This window comes from Amblyraja radiata, chromosome 3 (assembly GCF_010909765.2).
Source record: "Amblyraja radiata isolate CabotCenter1 chromosome 3, sAmbRad1.1.pri, whole genome shotgun sequence".
Lineage (NCBI taxonomy): Eukaryota > Metazoa > Chordata > Chondrichthyes > Rajiformes > Rajidae > Amblyraja > Amblyraja radiata.
The window spans coordinates 18,787,349-18,813,648 of NC_045958.1; the positions used below are offsets into that span (position 1 = coordinate 18,787,349).

The following is a 26,300-nucleotide window of genomic DNA, read 5'->3' on the forward strand; positions in this document are numbered from 1 at the left end:
TCCTGTTAGTCTGTGTCCAAGATGGCTGCCGTGAAGAGAGAGTGGACGCTGGCGCGCTTTAGCTGCCGCTGCTCTCTCTTCACATTGTGTTTTTGATTTTCTGTTTTTGGATTGAATTCTGTTTTTAATTTGTGTCTCTGTGATGTCTTTATTACTTATTTTATTCTGATTATATGTTTATATTCCTATTAATCTATGTAAGGTCCTTGAGATGTCTGAAAGGCGCCCAATAAATAAAATTTATTATTATTATTATTATAGATACAGTATGAAAACAGGCCCTTCGGCCCACTGAGTCCACGACGACTATCAATCACCCGTTCACACTGGTTCAATGTTAGCCCCCTTTCTCATCCACTCCCTACACATTAGGGCAATTTACAGCGCAAAACGAATTTACAGACTGTTTGTCTTTGGGATGTGGGTGGAAACTCACACATACAGGGAGAACATGCAAACTCCACACAAACAGCATTCAAAGTCAAGATTGATCTTGGGTCGCTGATGCTACAAGGCATTCAACCACTCTCTGTGTTAAGTGCTTTGCCTGCACACACCCTCATTAAACCTTCCCCCTCTGATCTTAATGCTCTGCCCTCTTCAGCCAAATCTATATGACTAAAAGTCTCATCTTGCCCACTTCCTGTCTGCGCTGTATATTGATTTTAGAAAAAAACGCTACCATATATCGCTATGATTTTTGGCCATCTTACTTAGTCCTCCACCGCTGAGGCATCCCCGAGGATTTTTCCGATAGGTGAAAAAAAAAAGTTATGAGTGTTTAAAAAAAATCTTGAGATCAGCTGATTGGTCCTCTCGCTTGTTAATCACCACGATGAAGGTAACACCCCTTCTGGGGGGGGGGGGGGGAGGAGCAGCACTATAAAACCCCGGATGCCTGGACGTGAGTCAGTCACTCTGGAAGATCGCGAGGGAGAGTCCACGACTGTGATTCTAAGCTGCGAATCAACTGAACTATGAGTCTGCAATGTACTCCCAATAAATGATTTGTTAGCCCTTAATGACAATGCAATGAGTTGTTTGGCAATTTGGTGGGCTGCACTCTGCTTGAAATGCTATGAAATTGAATGTGGTGGCCTGCACTCTGCTTGAAATGCTATGAAATTGAATGTGGTGGCCTGCACTCTGCTTGAATGCTGTGAAATTGAATTTGCTGGCCTGCACTCTGCTTGAAATGGAATTTCAAGGAATAACCGTGAGTGAACTGTCAGCCCACCAGGCCTGAGTGACCAAACTGCCAGCCCACCAGGCCTGAGTGACTGAGCTGCCAGCCCACCAGGCCTGAGTGACCGAGCTGCCAGCCCACCAGGCCCGAGTGACTGAGCCGCCAGCCCACCAGGTCCGAGTGACTGAGATACCAGCCCACCAGGCCCGAGTGACTGAGCCGCCAGCCCACCAGGTCCGAGTGACTGAGCTGCCAGCCCACCAGGCCTGAGTGACTGAGTTGCCAGCCCACCAGGCCTGACTGACTGAGTTGCCAGCCCACCAGGCCTGAGTGACTGAGATGCCAGCCCACCAGGCCCGAGTGACTGAGCTGCCACCCCAAGAATCCATTCGGCCCACAATGTCCATACTAGCCCTCTGGAAACCAGTCCCTTTGGCCCACAACACCCATACTAGCATTCCAGAAAGCCCCTCCCCCCCACTGGCGACCAATATTGGAAATGGTGGAGGGGTGGAATATTACATTGGGGACCAGCCCTCCCGTGTGAACATGGGACACAACGGTTCCCACTTAGTCTAGTACCGACTTAAAGTTCAAAAGTGCGAAAATTCCCAGCTCCTGCATTTCCCTTCCTGCTACAACTCACAGGTTTTTTTTTAATAAATCCAATTCCGGCATTACAGGATTCCATGAATTAAAATAACATTGATGAAGCAGTACCAAATTAACTGAACTTTCTGCCACATATTCCACAATAACAGTTAAAATATTCAATTTCTTTCATTAAGAAATATCTTGGGCAAATCTTCAGATTTAGGTCTTTCATTCTGGTCACAGAAGTTTTCATTCCACTGCAACCAGACTGAAATAGATTTTAGAATGACGATGCATTCTTCTTATCGAGCTGGTGTGAATTCAACTTTGAGTAACGGACGCCAAATTTACAACTAACTTTTTCAACTATATTAAAAAGGCATAACTCTTCATAATCAGATGGTGGGCACTGCACAAGGCCTCAGAAGAGTGCTGCAGAGAAAAACATGGTACGATTATAAATCTAAACATAAGATGGTGGCTGAGAAATTCATTAGCATCTTCAAGATTTTTGCATAAGTGTTCCAGCAGGGACTGTTTTAATTTAGTGCTCTTTGTAGCAAGCTTAGCAATGCCAACATTTCACTTATCTTTGTGCTGAGTTCAAATCCAAGGTTTGGTATGGTGTGAGTGGGATGGGCAAGCGATTGAGGAAAGGGCTTATTATCAGATGTGGAGACTGGGATACTGCGCTAAAATATCATTGTCAGGAGAGAAGAGCTGGGTTTCCCAATGATCACGAGAATGGTGACCCTAGAAACTGGGGAGTTTGTAGTGGTTAGGGCAAGGTGGAAGAGAGGTCCTACTGGCAGCATTTTGTACTCTGCTTTTGAAATTCCGTTCCAGGTGTGCTGTAACTGTGTTATGCTTATAGTGATAGTTTTGCATACAGAAAAAATGATAAATGAATGTTCAGTTAATTAATTTTGCAGAAGGCCTTGGTTAATGGAAGGATAAGACACCAAGCACTAAGACTAGGTTGCAGGTGGTTACCGGAGGTTGCAGGTAGTGGAAGGTAAGACCTTCCACTACCTGCAACCTCCGGCAACCACCTTCAACTAGCATCTTAACCAGCTTTGACTAAAAAATTACCGATTTTTAAAACGGCAACCTATTTTTAAGTTGCGGCCGGTTTTGAATTTTTTGAAATAATCGCGGGAACATAGAAGAAGTGAAAAACACTTTCGACCATTAGGGAAACCGACAAAAACCTCCAGGAACCGCACGGAAACCTTGGGTGGGGCGCAAAGTCTCCAGAGGTTTCCGTTCAGGTTTCCTAAGTGGGACAGGGGCATTCTGTGTTTTGAAATTTTCACATGTCATCCAAAGTGCACTTACAGGCTCAATGACGGGAGACAATATAGGGTTCAGCAATTAAACCTTATGTCAGGCTGCAAATCCAAATGATTTAACTGGCTAACTGTAGTTAAGAATGTGCTTAGATTTACATCATAATCTCAACTAATTTTTGAGTTAACATTCAGAACCTCATCATTCCTTCACCAAATGCCCTGATATATTGGGTGCACCTGCTCCAGTCCAGAAGCTTATCTGTTTGCAGATATTATAAAACTGACACACCCATTTAATTACCAACTTCCTTGGAATTGAAAAGGTTTAAAAATTAACTGCATAGAATTGTAGGTGTGAGCCTACAGTCCATGTGTCCATGCAACAGACATTCATAGTGTTTTAAATACTCAGCTCATCATCCTGCAAGAGCTAACTTGAAGTTGCAAACAGATCAATTTTATGATGTCACCACTATTTATACCATGAGTGCTGGAAGTGGGTTTCGACAGGCTGATCATTAACAGCTGTCTGAGAAACGCGACATTCTTTCCATCAGTCTGGGGCGGAATCAAACTCTGATCCAAAATGCAAAGGTTACTATGCTAGCTTACTTTTCCCTTGATCATTTAAAAAGTTTTTAGAAAAATCATATTACCACTCCATTACCACATGACTGATTAAATGTAGACTATTTATGTTACTGACTAAAAATGCACAATCTGTGTTACTGAACTCGTGATGTTTCAAAGGCAAAAATGGCAACTCTTTGTGCTTTTCCAAATGCTTGGATTTTTTTTCCATTTTCTCTAACATAAATCATACTGCAATTCTGGAGGTCTTTCTGACCTGCATGGTTAATATATATATACGCAGTTTGGCAGCAAAGAAACAGTCTTCAAATTATTTCTACAGTCAATGTTTCAGGAGAACAGATTGTAAGATACCAACTCAGCTATATAAAACAGGACAGCATGAAGTTCAATCCACAGCTGAATTGGGCCAACTCACATGAGAAAGGATAAGAATCTATCAGGTTAACCTTGGTATATAAAAATGTTGGAGAAACTCAGCGGGTGCAGCAAGCAGCATCTATGGAGCGAAGGAAATAGGCAACGTTTCGGGCCGAAATGTTGCTTATTTCCTTCGCTCCATAGATGCTGCTGCACCCGCTGAGTTTCTCCAGCATTTTTGTGTACATTCGATTTTCCAGCATCTGGAGTTCCTTCTTAATAACCTTGGTATATCTTTGGCTGAATAATCTGCCCACAATAACTAATTCAAAGGTAACAAAATAGCTACATGAGAAAGGCACCTTATTACAACAGGCATTCAAGAGATCCCATTCGCACAAGAAATCAATATTTACTGTGGAGCATAGTCATTTAAAACTTTAAAGGTATGGTACCCAAAGATCAACGATTGGAAGGAGGGAGGCAGAAATAGAGTTGATTTCATATGCCAAGAAAAGAAATTGTTGGAAGACTCCTCTGCTTATGCAATCAACTTCAGTACCATAGTGTTGCTCAAACTCTCCATTACACTGACACTCTAAGGACTGCTTAAATTAGTGTTGAATCAAGGACAACCTCTGAGCATAGTGAAGAATGCCAAAAAAACACATGTATGAGCAAGGGTCATCAAACCCATTATAATAGTTCCCTTATCCAGTCTCACTTTGGAGAAATGCAGCATAACATTGAGACCAACTCCTGTACTAGCTTTCAGTTTCATGAACTGCAATGTCAGATTAGACTGAAATTAGACTCTTCAGGATCCATTATTTATTTGCCTAACAACAAACCTCGTGCAATTCTGTTTTGATGTAGTGCTGCCAAATTAGACAGGATGATCCTGATCGAGCCATCCATTAAGGATGTGAAAACAGTGCTTGCAAGAAAAAGAAAAAACTCCTGTGCCATTTATACTCCACCAGTCCACACCCCACCTTGGCCCAATTATGGAGTTCCTCAATTACCTGCAGGCTTGTGGATGATTGATTGGAAGGAGAATTGGTTGTGCTGATTTGCCAGACTGTGATTGTTGGATTTCACTAGGGTTTGAGAGGTCATGAGAAAGTGCTGTGGTTTAAAGTTTAATTTGAACCCAGATCAGTTGCACTAAAGGCAAGGGGATTGATGCTTGTTCTTTCATTTAGCTTGACATGATGGCGCTGAAGGGGAGCAAACATACCTTCCAAAAGAGGAAGGAGCGGGCAGAAGAAGAGGTCTAAATCGGAGGTTAAAACCAGAACTGCTTTACCAGGGGCATTTTACTGAGCAACAATTCTCAAACAGGTTCTACTTTTCTCGGTTGGCTCTCACATTAAATCATTCTGACTGCGGCAGTAAAAACCCCTTGGCATCAAATATCATTTTCTCTAGCCCATTCCATGTTTTTGCTGGACACATTAAGAGGGAAATATCAAGAGGACTGTTCTATACTGGAAGATTTGAATGTATTTCCTTTTCCTTGGGTAAATACATCAAGTGATGATATGTTTGAGAATTGTGGCCTTCCTGATGGTGTCACTACCTCTTTGCTGCAGTCACGTTAACATGAGGCTATCATGTCAAAGGAATATAATGGATTCTAAGGGGACATCAATGGCCATCATAGGTACAAATAATGGAAGTGAAAACCTTTATCTGGGAAGCTACAATGACCTGTTATCATGCAACCATCTGCGGTGCCTTGTACTATTCTCCAGCCATGACATCACTCAAGAGCAGCTACTTGGTACAAGGAACATCTGCTGAATATCTGGGCGGCACGGTGGTGCAGCGCCAGAGATCCGGGGTTCGATCCTGACTACGGGTGCTTGCCAGTACGGAGTTTGTACGTTCTCCCCGTGACCAGTGTAGGTTTCCTTCGGAATCTCCGGTTCCTTCCCACACTCCAAACATGTGCAGCTTTTTAGCTTAATTACCTTGGTATAATTGTAAATTGTCCCTCGTATGTGTAGGACAGTGTTGATGTATGGGGATCACTGGTTGGTGCGGACTTGGGGCCGAAGGGCCTGTTTCTGCACTGTATCTCTATATATTAAGCTAAATCTGCCTGCTCAAATCTTTTCTTAGCCGACAAACAAGCATATATAAGCAGAGCCTCCTTGTTATAAAACCAGCACTGAGCAGACAAGCTCATGCAGCACATCCTCTGCCTGCAGCATACTGGAATCATCCTGCAAAAAATCCTCTGTTGTATCCTCCACATAACTGGCAATTAAAATAGATCAGAAACTGTGGGAAGGAGATGGTGAGGCAAGAGCACAATGAAACAATGAGAAAGAAACAAAACTGTGGAAGGAAACAGGCAACCTCAGGAAGTCCTTTTTGGTGGGAAATCAAAGGAGAAATTGAAATTACTGTTCTTAAAATGAAACATGTCAAATCGCTGCACCTTCAAAAATGAAGTTGTCTGTGCCAGAAGAACCAGATAACTTTCAGTCATGCTAAATGACAATATTAGAAATCCCAAACAATGACTGTCCCCCGATAAGAGTAAGTCCAAACTCCTCCCATTGCCTTTTTCCAGTATCCACATTAAAATGCAGGAGTCATCATTGACCAGAAATGTAACTAGGCAAGCAATATAATTACTGACTCTTAGCAGGTCAGAAGTTAGATGTTTCGAGAGTGGCTCGACTACTGTGTGTGGCATGGTGGTGCTCCAACAGCACAGCTCGAGGGACTCGACCTCAGAAGTCGTCAGTGTGGAGTTTGTACGCTTTATAACTGCATCCAGCTGGTTCAGTTTCCTCGCATGAATAAGAACGTTAATCAGCGATTGTAAATTACACCGTCTATGTTAATGGTAAGAGGAATCATAGGGGGGAATTGATGGGCATATGTGAGAGAGATTTTGATATCAAAAGCAATAATATGATCCGGAAGTGGTGGGGTTGCCCAAGCAGTTGCGTCTCACCTGCAGTCCGTCTGTCTTTTCTTTTTTTTTTGTCCTATATAACCATATAACCATATAACAATTTACAGCACGGAAACAGGCCATCTCGACCCTTCTAGTCCGTGCCGAACACATAATCTCCCCTAGTCCCATATACCTGCGCTCAGACCATAACCCTCCATTCCTTTCCCATCCATATAACTATCCAATTTATTTTTAAATGATAAAAACGAACCTGCCTCCACCACCTTCACTGGAAGCTCATTCCACACAACTGGAATGAGTCCTGTTTAGTTTATTTAGTTTATTTTAGTTGTGTATGTGTGGGGAGTGGGAGAAACTGTTTTTAGTCTCTTCATTTAGGGGGATGCGAACTTTTCTTGTCATATCCCCCATCTCCGTCTGCGCTGAGTCCTAATGGCGGAGCTGGCGGCCTCCAACTGGGACCGACCTCGACGCTCCGGAGGCAGAGCCAGGACTTTCCAACTAGAGGCTGGCCGACTTCGGGGCTGTGGTGGCGTTGCGGCGGCGGCGACCCGACTTCGGAGCCTCGGAGACTCGGCCACGGGCCCAGTGGACGACATTGTCGGGAGCTCGCAGGTCCCAGGTTGGTGACCGGTTCTCCGGAGCTCCCGCAACAACAGCTTCGTCCGCTGGACTGGAGGGTGGCAGCTTCGACCGCCCCGAGCCGCGGAATTTGAACCAGCCCGTTCGCGGAGCTCGGATGCGACTTACCATCACCCGGCGGGGTCCCAACATCAGAAGCCTGGATCGACTCAACGCAGAGGGAGACGGGGGGGAAGAGACAAGGACTTTAAGACTTTTGCCTACCATCACATTGAAGAGGTGCCTGGTGGACTCACTGTGGTGGATGTTAAACTGTGTTAACTGTGTGTTTTGTTATTTTATTCTATGTTATGCCTGCAGGGTATATAATTTTGTTCAGACTGAAATGTCTGAATGACAATAAAGGATACTCTACTTTACATCTTACCTTTGATTAAGGCACTTTGCAATCTTCTGGAAATAATATTTCCCATTCTCACTCCATTCCTATAAAACGTCTTGCTAATGGTGAATACTCATGCTCCTTATCACCTAATGCTGCAGTCTTCTGTCTGACACCTTACTCCTCCTACAGCTCTACCCTCCAATTTGACACCAGTGCTAAGAAAGGACCCTGACCCAAAACATAGGAATAGGAATACTTTATTGTCACATGTGACTAGGCACAGTGAGATTCTTTACTTGCATACACAATGTATACCTATAGCAGCCACCTATGGCGCTGACAAAGTTACAAAGCACGCCAGCTCCTCTTTATGGTCTCTCCCCCATCCCCCTACCCCCCCCCCCCCTTCACCGCTGCCTCAGTAATTTCTGTCCACTGATGCTGTTTTACTGGCTGAGTTCATCCAGCATTTCTGTTTTAGTGTCCAGCAATGTGCTTTCCATGATTGAATAGCTAGCAGTACATGGAAGCTGATGGAATGGATCAGGACATGGATCAAAAGATTTCACCGAAATTTTATATGTGAAGAAATATGGATGTCTGAGTGACAGAGGTCAATGGTACTGAACAATGGGGTGCATATTGCATGGAGCAGTGCATCAAGGGCCTGTCCCACGAGCATGCGACTCCATGCGGCAAGCGCGACCTAAGCGGCAAGCACGACCTAACCAGAAGCGGGGGCCGCGTGGAGGTCGAGTGAGTGACATGAAGTGCGAGCGAAGTCCGCGGAATGTTCGCGCGTGACGTACGGCGTCGAGGCGGCTGCGGTCCAGCAGGCCGTTGCCGCGCGGAATTTTTGAACACGGTCAGTTTTTCGGAGCCCCGCGCGATGTCGGGACCAGCTCCGCACAACTCCATACAGCTCCGGCGATCGAAGTGGGACCAGCCCCGCGAGGCCGTGCGGCTCAAGCGACCACGTTAGGTAGCGCTTGCCGCATGAAGTCGCTTAGGTCACGCTTGCCGCATGGAGTCGCATGCTCGTGGGACAGGCCCTTAAGGCTAACAGTGCAGTGCTGGGAGATAGGATTTGATCCTTTGTATACTAACTTAATCACACCTTATGGCCATTAATTTTTTTGTGGATTCTGAAGAGTCTGAAGAAAGGTCTCGACCCAAAACGTCTCCCATTCCTTCTCTCCAGAGATCCTGCCTGGCCCACTGAGTTACTCCAGCATTTTGTGTCTATCTTCGATTTAAACCAGCATCTGCAGTTACTTCCTACACAATCTTCTTGTGGCACTGTGTTCCCAGATAAGGCTTGTCTCCTTGTGTTGACCTTAGTTCCAAACACCCTATGCACACTTTAACATTTGGAAAATCGCACAATTCCCTTTGTAAAGAGGATCTCTCCCCTCCTCTCCACCTTGTTGACCATGGCTGCCGGAGACATATTGGAAAACTGGCATGCCCACTTTTGCCAGCAATCAGCGAAGGCTACAAGTTTAGAGAGTTGGGAAGAAGACTGAAAAGCAGGACTTCTAGGGTGGTTATCTCTGGATTGCTTCCAGTACCTCGTGCTAGTGAGGACAGGAACAGGGAGAGAGCGGATCTGAATGTGTGGCTTAGATCATGGGAGCAAAGATATAGATTTATAGACCACTGGTACAAAAGGGACGGGTTACACCTTAACTAGAGGGGGACCGACGTTCTGGCAGGCAGGTTTGCTAGGGCTACACGTGTGGGTTTAAACTAAAAGTGGGGGGGAGGGATTGACAAATTTAGGAGTATAAAGATGGAGTTGAAAGGGAAGTGAGTACAGGAAAATTCACAAAAGACTCTCGAATTAATGGGAAGGAAAGTTCAAGAAGGGATAAGAGATGTGAATACCGAGGTCAAAGTGTTGTTATATGAATGCGCGAAGTATAAGAAATAAAGTGGATGAGCTTGAGGCTCAGTTAGAAATTGGCAAGTATGATGTTGTGGGAATTACAGAGACATGGCTGCAAGAGGGCCAGGGCTGGGAACTGAATATTCAAGGGTATTCCTCCTATCGAAAAGACAGACAGGTGGGCAGAGGGGGTGGGGTAGCTCTGTTGGTGAGGAATGAAATTGTCACCCCTTGCAAGGGGTGACATTGAAACAGGAGATGTGGAGTCAGTATGGATAGAACTAAGGAATGGTAAGGGTAAAAATACCCTAATGGGAGTTATCTACAGGCCCCCCAAACAGTAGCCTGCATATAGGGTGTGTTGAATCAGGAGTTAAAATTGGCATGTAGTAAAGGTAATGCTACGGTTGTTATGGGAGATTTCAACATGCAGGTAGACTGGGAAAATCAGGTTGGTACTGGACCCCAAGAAAGGGAGTTTGTAGAGTGCCTCCATGATGAATTCTTAGAGCCGCTTGTATTGGAGCCTACCAGGGAGAAGGCAATTCTGGATTTTATGTTATGTAATGAACTGGATTTGATAAAGGAACTTGAGGTTAATGAGCCATGAGGAGGTAGTGACCATAATATGGTCACGTTTAATCTACAATTGGAGAGGGAGAAGGGTAAATCGGAGGTGTCAGTGTTACAGTTGAATAAAGGGGACTATGGGGCCATGAGGGAGCTGGCCAAAGTTGACTGGATAGATACCCTAGCAGGGATGACAGTGGAACAACAATGGCAGATATTTCTGGGAATAATACAGAAGGTGCAGTTCAGTTCATTCCAAAGAGGAAGAAAGATTCCAAGGGGGGTAAGGGGCGACCGTGGCTGACAAGGGACGTCAGGGACAGTATAAAAATAAAAGAGAAGAAGTACAATGTAGCAAAGATGAGAGGGAAGCAAGAGGATTGGGTAATGTTTAAAGAACAACAGAAGACAACTAAAAAGACAATACGGGGAGAAAAGATGAGGTACGAAGGTAAGCTAGCTAAGAATATAAAGGAGGATAGTAAAAGCTTCTTTAGGTATGTGAAGAGGAAAAAAATAGTTAAGACCAAAGTTGGACCCTTGAAGACTGAAAAAGGTGAATTTATTATGGGGAACAAGGAAATGGCAGATGAGTTGAACAGGTACTTTGGATCTGTCTTCACTAAGGAGGACACAAACAATCTTCCTGATATGTTAGTGGCCAGAGGATCTGGGGTGACAGAGGAACTGAAGGAAATCCACATTAGGCAGGAAATGGTGTTGGATAGACTGATGGGACTGAAAGTTGATAAATCTCCAGGGCCCGATGGTCTGCAGCCCAGGGTACTTAAGGAAGTGGCTCTAGAAATCGTGGATGCATTGGTGATAATTTTCCAATGTTCTATAGATTCAGAATCAGTTCCTGTGGATTGGAGGGTAGCTAATGTTATTCCACCATTTAAGAAAGGCGGGAGAGAGAAAACAGAGAAATATAGACCAGTTAGCCTGACATCGGTGGTGGGGAAGATGCTGGAGTCAATTATAAAAGATGAAATAGCGGCATGGATTTACGAAGGGGAAATCATGCTTGACTAATCTTCTGGAATTTTTTGAGGATGTAACTAGGAAAATGGACAAGGGAGAACCAGTGGATGTAGTGTACCTGGACTTTCAGAAAGCATTTGGTAAGCTCCCACAGGAGATTAGTGAAGAAAATTAGGGCGCATGGTATTGGGGGTAGAAAATGGATAGACATGGATAGAAAATTGGTTGGCAGACAGGAAACAAAGAGTAGGGATTAACGGGTCCCTTTCAGAATGACAGGCAGTGACTAGTGCGGTACCGCGAGGCTCAGTGCAGGGACCGCAGCTATTTACAATATACATCAATGATTCAGATGAAGGGATTCAAAGTAACATTAGCAAATTTGCAGATGACACAACGCTGGGTGGCAGTGTGAACTGTGAGGAGGATGCTATGAGAATGGAGTGGGCATGGCAGATGCAGTTTAATGTGGATAAATGTGAGGTTCTCCACTTTGGTAGCAAAAACAGGAAGGCAGATTACTATCTAAATGGTTTCAAGTGGCGAAAAGCGGAAGTACAACGGGATCTGGGAGTCCTTGTTCATCAGTCAATGAAAGTAAGCATGCAGGTACAGCAGGCAGTGAAGAAAGCGAATGGCATGTTGGCTTTTATCACAAGAGGAGTTGAGTATAGGAGCAAAGAGGTCCTTCTGCAGTTGTATAGGGCCCTAGTGAGACCACACCTGGAGTATTGTGTGCAGTTATGGTCCCCTAATTTGAGGAAGCACATTCTTGCTATTGAGGGAGTGCAGCGTAGGTTTACAAGGTTAATTCCCGGGATGGCAGGACTGTCATATGCTGAGAGAATGTAGCGGCTGGGCTTGTATACACTGGAGTTTAGAAGGATGAGAGGGATTCTTATTGAAACATATAAGATTATTAAGGGTTTGGACACACTATAGGCAGGAAACATGTTCCCGATGTTGGGGGAGTCCAGAACCAGGGGCCACAGTTTAAGAATAAGGGGTAATCCATTTAGAACTGAGACGAGGAAACACTTTTTCTCACAGAGAGTTATGAGTCTGTGGAATTCTCTGTCTCAGAGGGCAGTAGAGGGCGGTTCTCTGGATACTTTCACGAGAGAGCTGGATAGGGCTCTTAAAGATAGCGGAGTCAGGGGATATGGGGAGAAGGTAGGAACGGGGTACTGATTGGGGATGATCAGCCATTATCACATTGAATGGTGGTGCTGGCTCAAAGGGCCGAATGGCCTACTCCTGCAATTATTGTCTATTGTCCAAAGATTTAGGGAAGGTCTTCCACCACCAATTGCAGCCACAAGTCACTGCCCTTTTAAGAAAGCAGATCCTAGTCATAGAATCATAGAGTCAACAGCATGGTAACAGTTCATTTGGCCCAACTTGTTCATGTCAATCAAGATGCCCCATCTAAGCTAGTCCCATATGCCCGCATTTGCCCCATAAACCAAATAAACCATTTCCTCCAAACCAATCCTATCCATGTGCATCTATGTCCATGTGTCTTTTAAATGCTGTTATAATACCTGCCTCAACTTCCTCCTCTCGCAGCTCATTCCATATACCCACCACCTTCTGAGTAAAAAGGTTCTCCCTCAGGTTTGTTTTAGATCTTCCTTTTCTCACTTAAAACTATGTTCTTCAACTTTTGATTCCACTACCTTTAGTAAAAGGTTCTGTGCATTCACACTATCTATTCCCCTCATAATTTTATACACATCTAAAAGATTACCTCTCAACCTCCTACACTCCAAGGAATAAAGTCCTAACCTGCCCAACCTTGCCCTATAGCTCCATCCCTCAAGTCTTGGCAACAATCTCGTAAATCTTCATTGCATTCTTTCCAGCTTAATGACATTCTTCCTAGAGCAAGATCAAAACTGAGCATAGTACTTCAAATGAGGCCTCGCCATTGTCTTGCACAACTAACATAATGTTCCAACTTCTATAATCAGTACCTTGACTGATGAAGGCCAGTGTATCAAAAGCCTTTGTTACTACCCCATCTACCTGCGACACTTTCAGAGAACCATGTACCTGTACCATGATCCCTCAGCACTACAAGACCCCATTTCCTACCATTCACTTTGAAAGTCCTGCCCTGGTTTGACATTAGCCATTCTTCAGCCCAATTGCCCAGCTGATCGAGAGCCTGCTGTCACTTTTGATAACTATCTTCACTATCTATGATACCACCCATTTTAGTGTCTTCTGCAAACTTACTACTCATGCCTTGAACATTCTCATTCAAATCGTTGATATAAACCACAAATGGCAATGGGCCCAACACCAATCCCTGAGGCATACCACTCGTCACAGGCCTCCAGTCCAAAACCCCACCCCCTTCCACCACCACCACTCCCAGCCTCCTTCCTGAAGCCAATTCTGTATCCATGAAGCCAATTATGAATCAAATTCTGTTCTAATCCAATCCAATCCAAATGGTTTAAAAAATCTGACCCCACAGATGTTTCTCAAAGCCACTATCTGGTGCAGCCACTTCCAGTTCCAGTGCTGTCTCATAAAACTGCCATGGAATTTCTTCTGCAGAGATTGCCGTATAAACCCATGATGAGATTTATATTGGTATCAATTGTATTTGTACCACAGAAATTTGAAATGACATTGAATCCCACTGGAATAACTTAAAGTGGGTAACAATCAATGAGACTTTAAGAAAATGCACAAAATTAAGAATGGCACTGCTGCTATTAAACATCACACAGGACAGCAAGGCCACTTCCAGTTACATTCAACCTGTTACTTTTCAACTTCAGATGAATTTTAAACCATGTTTTAGGAATACTCTTTGGCAAATTAATTTGGAAAGAATTGCTTCCAATATTTCATTAGATAAGCACAAGTTCTGAACACAGTTTCACTGATGTATACAACTAGACTCGATGACACTGCAGACTTAATGCTGGGCTCTTTAGGTTGTTTTTAAAAGGACTTCCTTGTCTTGAAAATGTTTTCTTGTCTGGATTTTAAATAATTTCAATAATCAAGATCTCAGCAGAAAGCCAAGTTTATTTTGGCCGAGAATTGATTTATTTAACTAGAGGCTCCCAATCAAGCTATTTCAAGGTGCCCATCTTCAAATGGTAACACAACAAAGATAAAATAGTAGGTAAATTCACAGAAAGGAAAACTCTCCCGAGTGTGCATGAGTGATTGGTGAGTAAATCTTAAAAAAGAACCTAATGGAATGGTAAAGTAATCTTTTCCAATAAGAACAGTTGAAAAATGTGTGAAAAGGTTGTCCCTCTGGTTTCTATTCAATCTTTCCCATCTCACTAAACCTATGCTCTCTTGTTTTTGTTTCCCTTTTCCTGGGAAAAACACACAATACAACCCGCCCTATCGACTACCCTCATGGTTTTATACACCTCTACAAGATCAGTGCTCAGCCTCCTGCACTCCAAAGAATAAACTCTGAGCTTGCCCAACCTTTAGCTGGAGCTCAGGCCCCTGAGTACTGGTAAATCTTCTCTGCACTCTTTCCAGCTTAATGGCATATTTTGCTATTGACCGAACCTGAACACAATACTCCAAGTGCAGCCTCACTAATGTCTTGTCAACTGTAACATTACATTCCAAATTCTATACTCGATTTCCAGACTAATAATGGTCAGTAGGCCAAAAGCCCTCTTCACCACCTATCTACCTGTGGATGCACTTTCAGGGAACTGTGCACTTGTTATCCTAGATCCCTATGCTTGACAATACCCCCCAGGGCCTGTGAAGGTCTTTCCTCCGTTTAACTTCCGAAAATGAAACACTTCTCATTTATCTGAATTAAACTCCATTAGCCATTACTTAGCCCACTTACGCAACGGATTTTTGATAACCATCTTTACTGTCTCTGATACTCCCTATTTTTGTGCCATCTGCAAACTTGGGAGAATATATAGGAACTTGAAAGCTCAGATATCTAGACTTAAGAATAGCTTCTTCCCCACTGCCATCAGATAACTGAATCAATCTTCACTTCCCAGAGGTGCTGCTCCCTGCTCTCACACTTAACTTCACCCCATTCAGTAATTTATGGTAGGTTGGTCCAAAGGGTTAGATTACCTGGGAAGGCTAGACAAATGGATACAAAATTGACTTGATGATATGAGTCAGAGAGTGGCCATGGATGGTTGTTATTCAGATTGGAAGCGTGTAACTAGTGGTGTGTCTCAGGGATCGGGTTGGTCTGCTGATGTTCATCATCTACAATAACGATTCGGATAAGAATGTAGTTGGCATGGTTAGTAAGTTTGTAGATGGCATCAAAATCGGTGGTATACAATACAATACAATACAATCAGTTTTATTCGTCACATTGCACATAAAGTGCAAGTGAAATGAATTTGTCAGCAGCGGTACAATAATAAAGAACACACAATACACAATAAAAATTGGAGTCAGTCCAGGATCGGCTCTTCCCCACCGGAGACCGTGGCTTTAGGTTGGTGTAGGCCGCAGACCGGCGGTCGAGATTTAAAGTCCCCGCCGCAGCCAGAAGCACTGCAGACCGCCGGGCCGGTGGTCGAAGCTCCCCTCCAGGGGTGATGGTAAGTCCACGCCGGGTCCGCGGTAGAAGTTGGCCGCGGGCCGGCGGTGAAAGCTCCTTCTTCTCCCGGGTCCCCCCACGAGGGATCCCGGGCTGCGGACGCCGCGCCAGCTGAAACTCTTCAGGCTGCCGGCAGCCGCGGGCCAGCGAAACGGAGCGCTCCCCTCCGGCGAGCCCCAGCGAGGGCTCGCCTGTTCCACGCCGAGTCCGCACTGTGCCCGCCGCTGAAGCCCAGGGCGCATCTCCGGGAAAGGCCGCGCCGATCCTCGTTGTTAGGCCACGGGGGAGGCGACCTGGAAAAAGTCGCCTCTCCGTGGAGGAGGCGACCGAAGCGGTTTCCCCCTCACCCCCCCACACCACCCCCCCTCACTAAACACACAAAGAAACACAAAAAACATACTTTAAAACATACTAAAAAACCAAAAAAAGTTGAAAAAAACGGACACGCTGCTGACAGGGCGCCGGCTTGCAGCGCCCCCACCGACCTTTCTTGACGGTGATGAATGTTTCCTAACAGAATCTCGTTAAACTGGAGAAGCCGGCAAAGAATGGCAGATAGAATTTACTCTGACTACTGTGATTAGTAGCGGGTGTCAGGGAGTTATGGGGCGAAGGCAGGAGAATGGGGTTGAGGGAAAGATAGATTAGTCATGATTGAATGGTAGAATAGACTTGATGGGCCGAATGGCCTTATTCTGCCCCTAGAACTTATGAATTTATGTGAGATGGTGCATTTTGGTAAGTTGAACCAAAGTACAATTTACACAGTAGACGATAGGGCTCTGGAGAGTTTTATAGAACAGAGAGATTTTGGGGTACAATTGCATGTCTGTTTCTGTGCTGTATGACTATGATTTTATTTCATTATTGTACTTGTAATTTCTACATGGTGAAGTCAAAATGTATAAAAATGGCCTTTAATAAAATCTGACAATGTGTACTTTAACCACATGTGATTTTTTTCTATTACACATCACAAATTGTGGAGTACAGAGACAAATATTAAATGATGGGTCTTTGTCCCAAACATTATGGAGGACACTGTATCACACATTGTATGCCTTGCCTACTATTCAGCCTTATTATAGAAACAAAGAACTGCAGATGCTGGTTAAGACACAAAACGACACAAAGTGCTGGAGTAACTCATCGGGTCAGACAGTATCCTAGGACAACATGGATAGGTGACGTTTCGGGTCGAGACATTTGAAGAAGGGTCTCAACCCGAAATGACACCTATCCATGTTCTGCCTGATCCGCTGAGTTCCTCAAGTTCTTTGTGTCCTTTTGTGCATTCAACCTTATGCGCTTGATTATCTAAACAAAATGCACACATTTCCACATTCTTGCAGGAAAAGGTGGCACACAACTAGAAGCACCAGCTATTGACAGGAGAGGAACTGGTGTGCCTGCAAGTGATAATCTCCGTTGATGGGACACCATGTCAACACTGAGAAACCTGTTTCTAGGGCAGTGATAAAGATTGACTGAAACCATCAGAGATGACGCATGCCAAATCTTCACCGATTTAACATCTGCAGACACTGGCTCAGATACTGATAATAGTTTAGAGCTGCAACATTGCGAAATTCAGGCTAAAGAGCAATTAAGCATATAGCTCCAGTTTACAAATTTGATGGAGAAAACTATTTTTGGTAGCTAATATAATCCGAGCAACACGTATTGTTTTATGAGATGTGTTAATTCTGCTTGTTTGTTTCATGATATTGTTTCATGATATGTGTTAGTAACATTTCTTTCTTCTATTGACCAATTCCCCAAATTTAACTGATCATGTTTCTTCACAGCTAAAAGACCAGATCAGGACCTGAGATGTCAGATGTAAAGGATCAAAATTAGCTGGATATTAACCTCTTGCATCCACACTTGGTTCATGAACATTATGGTGTTGATTAATTTAAAGCATCGTTTCTCAGGTGATAGTTTCCAAAAATTTAGCAGACTGTCTTTAAAGGACCAACCCCCCCTCCCCCCCCAAAAAGTAAATTATCATTTTGGTGCAGATGAACATAAAATAAACACATATCAATAAATACGTTCTTTTTTAATGGTAGCCTTGCATGTTTACTTTACTCTTTGTAAACCAAAAATCTGATGCTGCAAACTGGAGATCTGTTTATATCTGAACTGGCCAGTTCTTCTGCAAGCCATCGAACTGTAATTGGAACTCAGTTTTTCTCCCTCTACTGGCACTGCCTGATCTGCTGGGCACTTCGTACAGCATAGGCCTTCATTTCCCAATTTTAATACCCCTCTTTGTTTGTTTTCTCTGTCACTCTAACCATCCTCATTAATCTATGCAGATGCTGGTATAAATTGAAGTTAGACACAAAAAGCTGGAGTAACTCAGAAGGTCAGACAGCATCCCTGGAGAAAAGGTGACTTTTTGGGTCGACACCCTTCTTCAGACTTCAGTCTGCAGTTACTCTTGTAAAGCTGAGCTACTCCGGATTTTTGTATCTATCTTTGGGAAAACCAGTTTGAGTACCCTCCTTGAGTACAATGCCATCCCGAATGACTTATGTCTACTCAAAATAGAAAGGAGCTTTTTCCTCCAGAAAAAAAGATAGATGTAGTTGTGTGTTTCTCTTCACAATATGGTTTCTGAATCATTTGTTGACTCATCTTTGAGCCTCAATCAATGCCCGTCAGCACTGTTAGGCTAATTGCAATTTAATCCCCATGGCCTTATGTCACTATATTTTACAAGAGTCCAACACATTTTCTCCATCGTTACCAATAAAGTTCCTGCATCAAAAGTGAAAATGCAAGAAACTCTTAGCTGGTTGGTTGGCACCTGTGGAAAGAGAAACCTAGTTAGCGTTTTATGTCAAGGACTCTTCATCTCCAAGTGCTGTCTGTGTTTCCAGCATTTTCAATTTCAGATTTGCAATTTTATTGATTTCCAAAGTACCCGCATCAATGAAACAAATAAGATATGAACCGGACTCTCCGTCTTATTTTGAACAGAATTTTGAATGCTGCGGCTCCTAACAATGAGGGCTAAGGGAATGGGAAGTTAGACCAGACAGAACAGGAAGGTCGAGGCTTAATCTCTAGATACTACGAGAAAGAAAACCACAAATTACCTCAGCTCTTCTGGGTAATGGAGAGGAAAATCATCCAAAATTCCACTGTCTGTTCACAATAAAATGCACCTCTTCCTGCTAGATAAAAGGTGGACTGGGACTGACAGTAATGCACCATGATGAAATAGGTGCTTCATAGTTATAGCCAAAGCTCCCAGTCAAATGGATGATGTCAGCAACATTTTGCATTGGAGTAATTCCTTCACAGAAGTGCCGACTCATGAATGTAGATTAAAAAATAAAGATATTATGTGGTTAACCCAAAGATTCAAACAAATAAGTGAGTTTTGAGTGGAGGTGGCAGTAGGGGTTAGTAAGGAAAACCCCAGTGGGACGAGTTAAAATATCTGAGAAAAGGGTCAACATTGTGGAATGAGGCATGGAGGTGGATGTATAAAGTCAACGTTGCACATATGTAAATGAAAAAAATCACAAAAACCATTAAAGGTTTTTATAGGGAGCGCCGTCCTGTATAGGGGGCTCCGTCCTGTATGGTATGGCTGCCCAGCCTGCAGCTGTCCGTTTTTTAATCTCTTTTTAGTTTGTTAAAGCATTTTTGTTCAGGAGTTCTAGTCTTTTTTATGTGGGGGGTAGGGGGGGAAGGGGGAAACTACCTTTCAGGGTCCCTACCTGGTCAGAGAGGCAGCTTTTCTCCGGGCTGCAATTTCGACCCATCCTCGCGGCCTACCAGCGGGCCAGGAGCAGCGTTTCCTGAGGGGACCGCCCAGAACCTCGGCTTCGGCAGCGACGATGAGCTGAAGTCTGCCGATGAACATCGCGGAGCTGCGGGACTTTGGAGAGGCCAGCCGCGGGCGGCGGCGCTGACTTTAACATCGGGAGCCAGGGATCTCTGGCTGAGATCACCAGTGGTGGAGCTCCATCCAGCGCGGCCTGTCGGCTTCAGAAGCCGCAGTCTCGAGTAAGGAGGCGGCCGTTCCAGGTGTCCCATGCCGCTGAGAGGATTCTCCCGACGCCGGAGCACCATCACCCGGCAAGAACGGCCTGGAACATCGGGCCTCCGTTGCGGCAACTGCAGAGGCCTCAATAGGCCGGACTATGGGTGGACATGGGGATGGGACTGGACTTTGTGCCTTCCCTCATAATGGAAACCATTGTGGGGGGATGTTTTTTATGTTAAATTTCTTTATTATTGTCATGTTTGTATTATTTTTTTATGTGCTGCATTGGCAACAAGCATTTCACTACACCAATTGGTGTAGGTGACTAATAAAGAAACCTTTGAACCTTTGAAAGACAATATGGAGAATTTTTAGTTGGTGTAGTCAAGGGAGGAGGTGTCAATTTCGACCAGCAACAATATTGGTGATGAGCGAATGGCATTTGGTTTAGGACAGCGTTCTGGATCGGCTGAATTATTGACCATAGAGAATTATGGAATGCATTTAGTTTGGTAAGTCAGGAAATGTGGGTTTTAGAGGGGCTGAGCAGGCACAGATAGGCTGAAACAGGTGGGTAATGTTATGGAATTGAAAGCAATTGTTATTTATGATTAAGAGGATATGGATATGGAAACTAATTTGGGGTCATACAAATCAACATGAAACAGTCAACTCTAAATTGCAGGTATGGAGAGGGGAAGGAATATTTGGCAAGAGTGTAGACTTGCTTGTGCAGGACAAAATGAATTGCATCTCTCTTCTCATCGCTAACTGAGCAAAAGAAAACGATTCATCAAAAAATATCTGACGGTACTGTTGTGGAGATGGACAAATGGGTGATGGCTGGACACTGTCACCCTTACCTGCAAATAATATTGCCACGGGTTAGCAAGTGGAAGAATAAGCAGCAGCCAAGGATCGATTCTCTGATTTCAATAGGGGAAAATGGGAGGGGGTCCGGTTTCAGGATTATATTATGACCGTCCCTCCTTAAACCCACTGTCCGATTTGTCTCTTTAGCACAAAGGTTTGGCTCGATTCAAGGTAAAAAGGTTCACCATTTAAAATGGATAATCCAGAAAGCAAATGAAAGATATTTCTTTGAAAGGAAAGTTAGAAAGTATGATTAGAAATATGACAAAGAACAACAAACTTAATTCCAATCATCCAGACACATTAAAGGAGCAAATTATATCAATAAGTCAAGTTGTAAAAAGTAAATGGATATAGAGATTTCTCATTAATTTTTTCTATCCTTTTGTTTGCCTTTAATTATTGAAATAAGTAAAATTTTCCTTCAAGAATGAGGATAACATCCTCCAGGCATGGAGGAGTTACTGAGCTGTCAAGAGCTCAACTTGTATTAATAGCAAGATGAGACATTAATGTGAATATAACTTTAATTCCACCTAGTACATCAAATGTCTCACGTTAATGACCCCATAACTCTGGCAGCAGTGAGGTTTCATTTCTGTATAGGAAGTTTTCAACTGTTCGCAATAACCTGAAAAGGCCGACCCATGGTCCCTGGGGAAAGAGACAACCCCTGCAAAAATTCAACTTCGATTGCATCCATAATTTCCCCAGAGTTGGAAATTGAAGGACTAGACAGCATAACTTTAAGGTCAGAGGGGGAAAATTTAAGGGAGATGTGGGTTTTTACACAAAGAGTGGTGGTTGCCCGGAAAACCCTGCAAATACAAGAGTGGTGTTTAAGAGGTTTGTAGTTAGGCACATGGATATGCGGGGAAGGGAAGGGTATGGATCACATGGAAACAGAGGAGATTAATTAGGCACCAAAGAAAGCATACTGTTGGGTTGCATCACAGCTTGGTTTGGGAATAGTTCTACCCAAGACCGCAAGAAATTACAGTGAGTTGTAGATGTAGCCCAGTCCATCACAGACCACACTTCCCAGCACTGACTCCATCTATACTTCACACTGCCTCAGAAAAGCTGCCTACAGATTCAAAGACTTGTTCCTCCTTCTCCCTACTCCCATCCGGCAGAAGGCACAGAAGCTTGAACGTGTGCATCACAAGACTCAGGAGCAGCTTCATCCCCTCTGTTATCAGGCTTCTGAACAGCTTTTCCATAAGCTGGGGTATTGTACTATTCACTACCCCATTGCAGACATTGGACTTTGTCGATGGAACTGATGCACTATGATGCTAAGACCTAGATTCTTCGCTCTGTATCTTCCTTTTTGCTAATGCACTTTAGTTTGACTTGATTATATTTATGTACGGCCTTATCTGATCAGTTTGAGTAGCATGCAAACAAAGATTTTCACTGTACATGTGACAATAATGAAACAAAACCTAAATAGAAATCGTGTTTGGTACAGATACTGTGGGCCAAAGTGTATGTTCCTGTGTTGTACTGTTCCATGTTCGGGATCTTGGATAATTTGGACATTTTTGACAATCAGTAAGTAAAAGATCAGAACTTTTATTTTGCAATGGTTTTCTTTATTGAAAGTCACGTTGACTTCAGCACTCACTCTTTGGTGGGGATCACAAGAATTGTTGATCAAACTTCTCATTTATTAAAAGCTGGGAAAGAACTAATGGAGATTATGGTCAGGGGAAAGCTGTTGGTAACTGGAGTTCCAACTTCTATTAATAACACTTTACTTCATGCTTGGATGAAATAGACATTTATAAGTATATTAGTTTAGTTTTGCATATAGTTATTTTTAAGAGGAAACATATTCTTCTATAAAACAAGGAGGCTGCGAGAATCAACCACTTGCTTTCACACAGCTCCTTGGCATTTACTGCATTCTGTAGTTTTCTGGACAGGGTAATATTCACAGAAAAAACCCCTGTGTTTTCTCAACATCGCTTACAGAAATACAAAACGGAACAAAATAATGTTTCTCTAAATGAAGAAAAAATGACTGTCAATAGACAATAGGTGCAGGATTAGGCCATTCGGCCCTTCGAGCCAGCACCGTCATTCAATGTGATCATGGCTGATCATCCCCAATCAGTACCCTGTTCCTGCCTTCTCCCCATATCCCCTGACTCTGCCATTTTTAAGAGCCCTATCGAGCTCTCTCTTGAAAGCATCCAGAGAACCTGCCTCCACTGCCCTCTGAGGCAGAGAATTCCAGACTCACCACTCTCTGTGAGAAAACATGTTTCCTCGTCTCCTCAAGTACTTGCCCTCAAGTAACTGGCACAAATGAGTTTCCAGCTCAAACTGTCTGCACAAGCAAGCTCAATGAGGGAAGTGAGCGATTGACTCCAAACAGATCTGAAATGAAGATCAGAAGAAACACCTGATCCTGCCATTTAATGACTTAATGTAAAAGGAATTAAAACTGGAACTTTGCACAGTAAAAAATGAAAGCTTCACATCAAGGAATGCTTTGACAACCATCTGAAATCCAAAATCCCCGCTTGAATTGGCTGTTAATACCATTGGAAGACCATTAATATCTCTTCTGTTCAAATATTAAAAACAAACTGATTATATTATTACCTAATTATTGAAGGACTGCTAACTTGCCAGTTGTAGAGTTTCTAAAATGTTAATGCTTATTTATTTCCCTCTTTGAGGAAAACATGTCTCAAACTAAATCATGTGTACTAGATGTACACATTTAAAGAGCAGTTATCTGGTCATCAGAGGACGCGGCCTACAATTAGTATGTAACAGCTTTAGTGAAGCTGCAATGTCTGTCTAAATGCACTCAATTAATCATGTGCGACATAGAATCAATCAAAACAGCAAGGAAACAGGCCTCGAGGCCCAACGTCAATGCTGATTGAAATGCCCCATCTAAGCTAGTCTCATTTGCCCCTTTTTGGCCAACATCCTTCTAAACATTTCCTATCCTTGTACCTGTCCAAATGTCTTTTAAATGCCGTTATTATACCTGCTTCAACTACTTCCTCTGGCAGTTTGTTCCATATATTCACTAACCTCTGTGTGAAAAATTTACCCCTCGGATTCCTATTAAATCCTTCTCCTCTCACCTTGAACCTATGCCTTCTAGTTCTTGATTCCCCTACCCTGGATCCTCGACTTCCTCATCCACGGACCATAGTCTGTTCCAATTGGCAGAAATACTTCACCCTCAGAAACATGCAGTATGGGAGCACCTCAAGGCTGCGTGCTCTACTCACTCTATACTCATGACTGTGTAGCCGGACTTAGTGCGAACTCCATCTTCAAGTTCGCCGACGACACCACCATTGTGGGACGAATTACAGATGGTGATGAGTCAGAGTATAGAAGTGAGATTGACCGACTGACCAAACTGTGCCAGCACAACAACCTGGCTCTCAATATCAGTAAAACCAAAGAACTGATTGTGGACTTTGGAAGAGGAAGATTGAGGACCCACAATCCTGTTTATATCAATGGGACGATGGTGGAGAGAATCAAAAACTTCAAATTCCTGGGCGTGCATATTTCTGACGATCTTTCCTGGACCCAGCACACTGATGCAATTATAAAGAAGGCACATCAGCGCCTCTACTTCCTGAGAAGATTACGGAGATTCGGTATGTCAACGATGATTCTCCTGAACTTCTACAGGTGCACAGTAGAGAGCATACTGACCGGCTGCATCGTGGCCTGGTTCGGCATCTTGAACGTCCAGGAGCGGAAATCACTGCAAAAAGTTGTGAACACTGCCCAGCCCATCACAGGCTCTGACCTCCCCATCGAAGGGATTTATCGGAGACGCTGCCTCAAAAAGGCAGCCAACATCATCAGAGTCCCACACCATCCTGGCCACACACTCATCGCACCACTGCCATCGGGAAGTAGGTACAGGAGCCCGAGAACTGTAACGTCCAGGTTCAGAAACAGCTTCTTCCCTACAACCATCAGGCTATTAAACACGACAATCACATAAGCTCTGAACTACAATAGACTATTATTATTATTATTGCACTGTTATTGTTTGTTTTTTGATTATGTGTGTATATGTGTATATATAAACATAATGTTTAAGAAAGAACTGCAGATGCTGGAAAAATAAAAGGTAGACAAAAATGCCGGAGAAACTCAGCGGGTGAGGCTATAGAGCGAAGGACTAGGTGACGTTTCGGGTCGAGACCCTTCTTCAGACTGATATGGGGGTTGGGGGGGGGGGAGGGTTGGGACGAAGAAAGGAAGAGACTGAGACAGTAGTGGGAGAGCTGGGAAGGGGAGGGGAAGGAGGGAGAAAAGCAAGGATTACCTGAAATTGGAGAAGTCAATGTTCATATGGCTGGGGTGTAAACTACCCAAGCGAAATATGAGGTGCTGCTCCTCCAATTTGCGGTGGGACTCACTCTAGCCATGGAGGAGACCCAGGATAGAAAGGTTGGATTCGGAATGGGAGGGGGAGTTGAAGTGCTGAGCCACCGGGAGATCAGGTTGGTTAATGCGAACTGAGCGGAGGTGTTGGGTGAAGCGATCACCAAGCCTGTGCTTGGTCTCACCGATGTAGAGCAGTTGGTACCTAGAACAGCGGATGCAATAGATGAGGTTGGAGGAGGTGCAGGTGAACATCTGCCTCACCTGGAAAGGCTGCTTGGGGCCTTAGATGGAGTCGAGGGGGGAAGGTAAAGCGACAAGTGTAGCATTTCCTGCTGTTGCAAGGGAAAGTATCAGGGGAAGGGGTGGTTTGGGTGGGAAGGGACAAATTGCCCAGGGAGTTACGGAGGGAGCGGTCTCTGTGGAAAGCTGAAAGGGGAGGTGATGGGAAGATGTGGCCTGTGGCGGGATCCCATTGGAGGTGGCGAAAATGTCGGAGGATTATCTTTTGCATGTGACGGCTGGTAGGGTGGAAGGTGAGGACAAGGGGGACTCTGTCCTTGTTACGAGTGGGGGGATGAGGAGCGAGAGCGGAGCCACAGGATTTAGAGGTGACCCTGGTGAGGGCCTCATCTATAGTCGAAGAGGGGAGCTCCCATTCCCTAAAGAATGAGGACATCTCCGATGCCCTGGTTTGGAACACCACATCCTGGGTGCAGATGCGGCGTAGACGGGGGCATTGGGAGTAGGGGATGGAGTCCTTACAGGAAGCAGGGTGGGAAGAAGTGTAGTCCAGATAGCCGTGGGAGTCAGTGGGTTTGTAGTAGATGTCGGTCAGTAGTCTGTTACCTCCGATGGAGATAGTGAGGTCTAGAAACGGTAGGGAGATGTCGGAAATGGTCCAGGTGTATTTGAGTGCTGGATGGAAGTTGGTGGTGAAATGGATGAAGTCAGTGAGTTCTGCATGGGTGCAGGAGGTAGCACAAATGCAGTCATCAATGTAGCGGAGGAAGAGTTCGGGGATAGGGCTATGGTACGTCTCGAACAGGGAACAAAGAGGCAGGCATAGCTGGGGCCCATGTG

General features: G+C 44.1%; 1 protein-coding gene and 1 long non-coding RNA gene across 4 annotated transcripts in view; both read right to left on the bottom strand.

The window, feature by feature from the left end:
* fbxl17 (F-box and leucine rich repeat protein 17) overlaps positions 1-26,300 on the bottom strand; it is a 558,587-nt gene that overhangs the window by 45,695 nt on the left and 486,592 nt on the right. The window lies entirely within an intron of this gene.
* LOC116970826 lies at positions 566-9,300 on the bottom strand. Its single transcript, XR_004411327.1, has 3 exons — positions 9,291-9,300; positions 714-719; positions 566-598 (listed from the first exon to the last, which is right to left on the bottom strand). It is a non-coding gene; the product is annotated as an uncharacterized LOC116970826 (long non-coding RNA).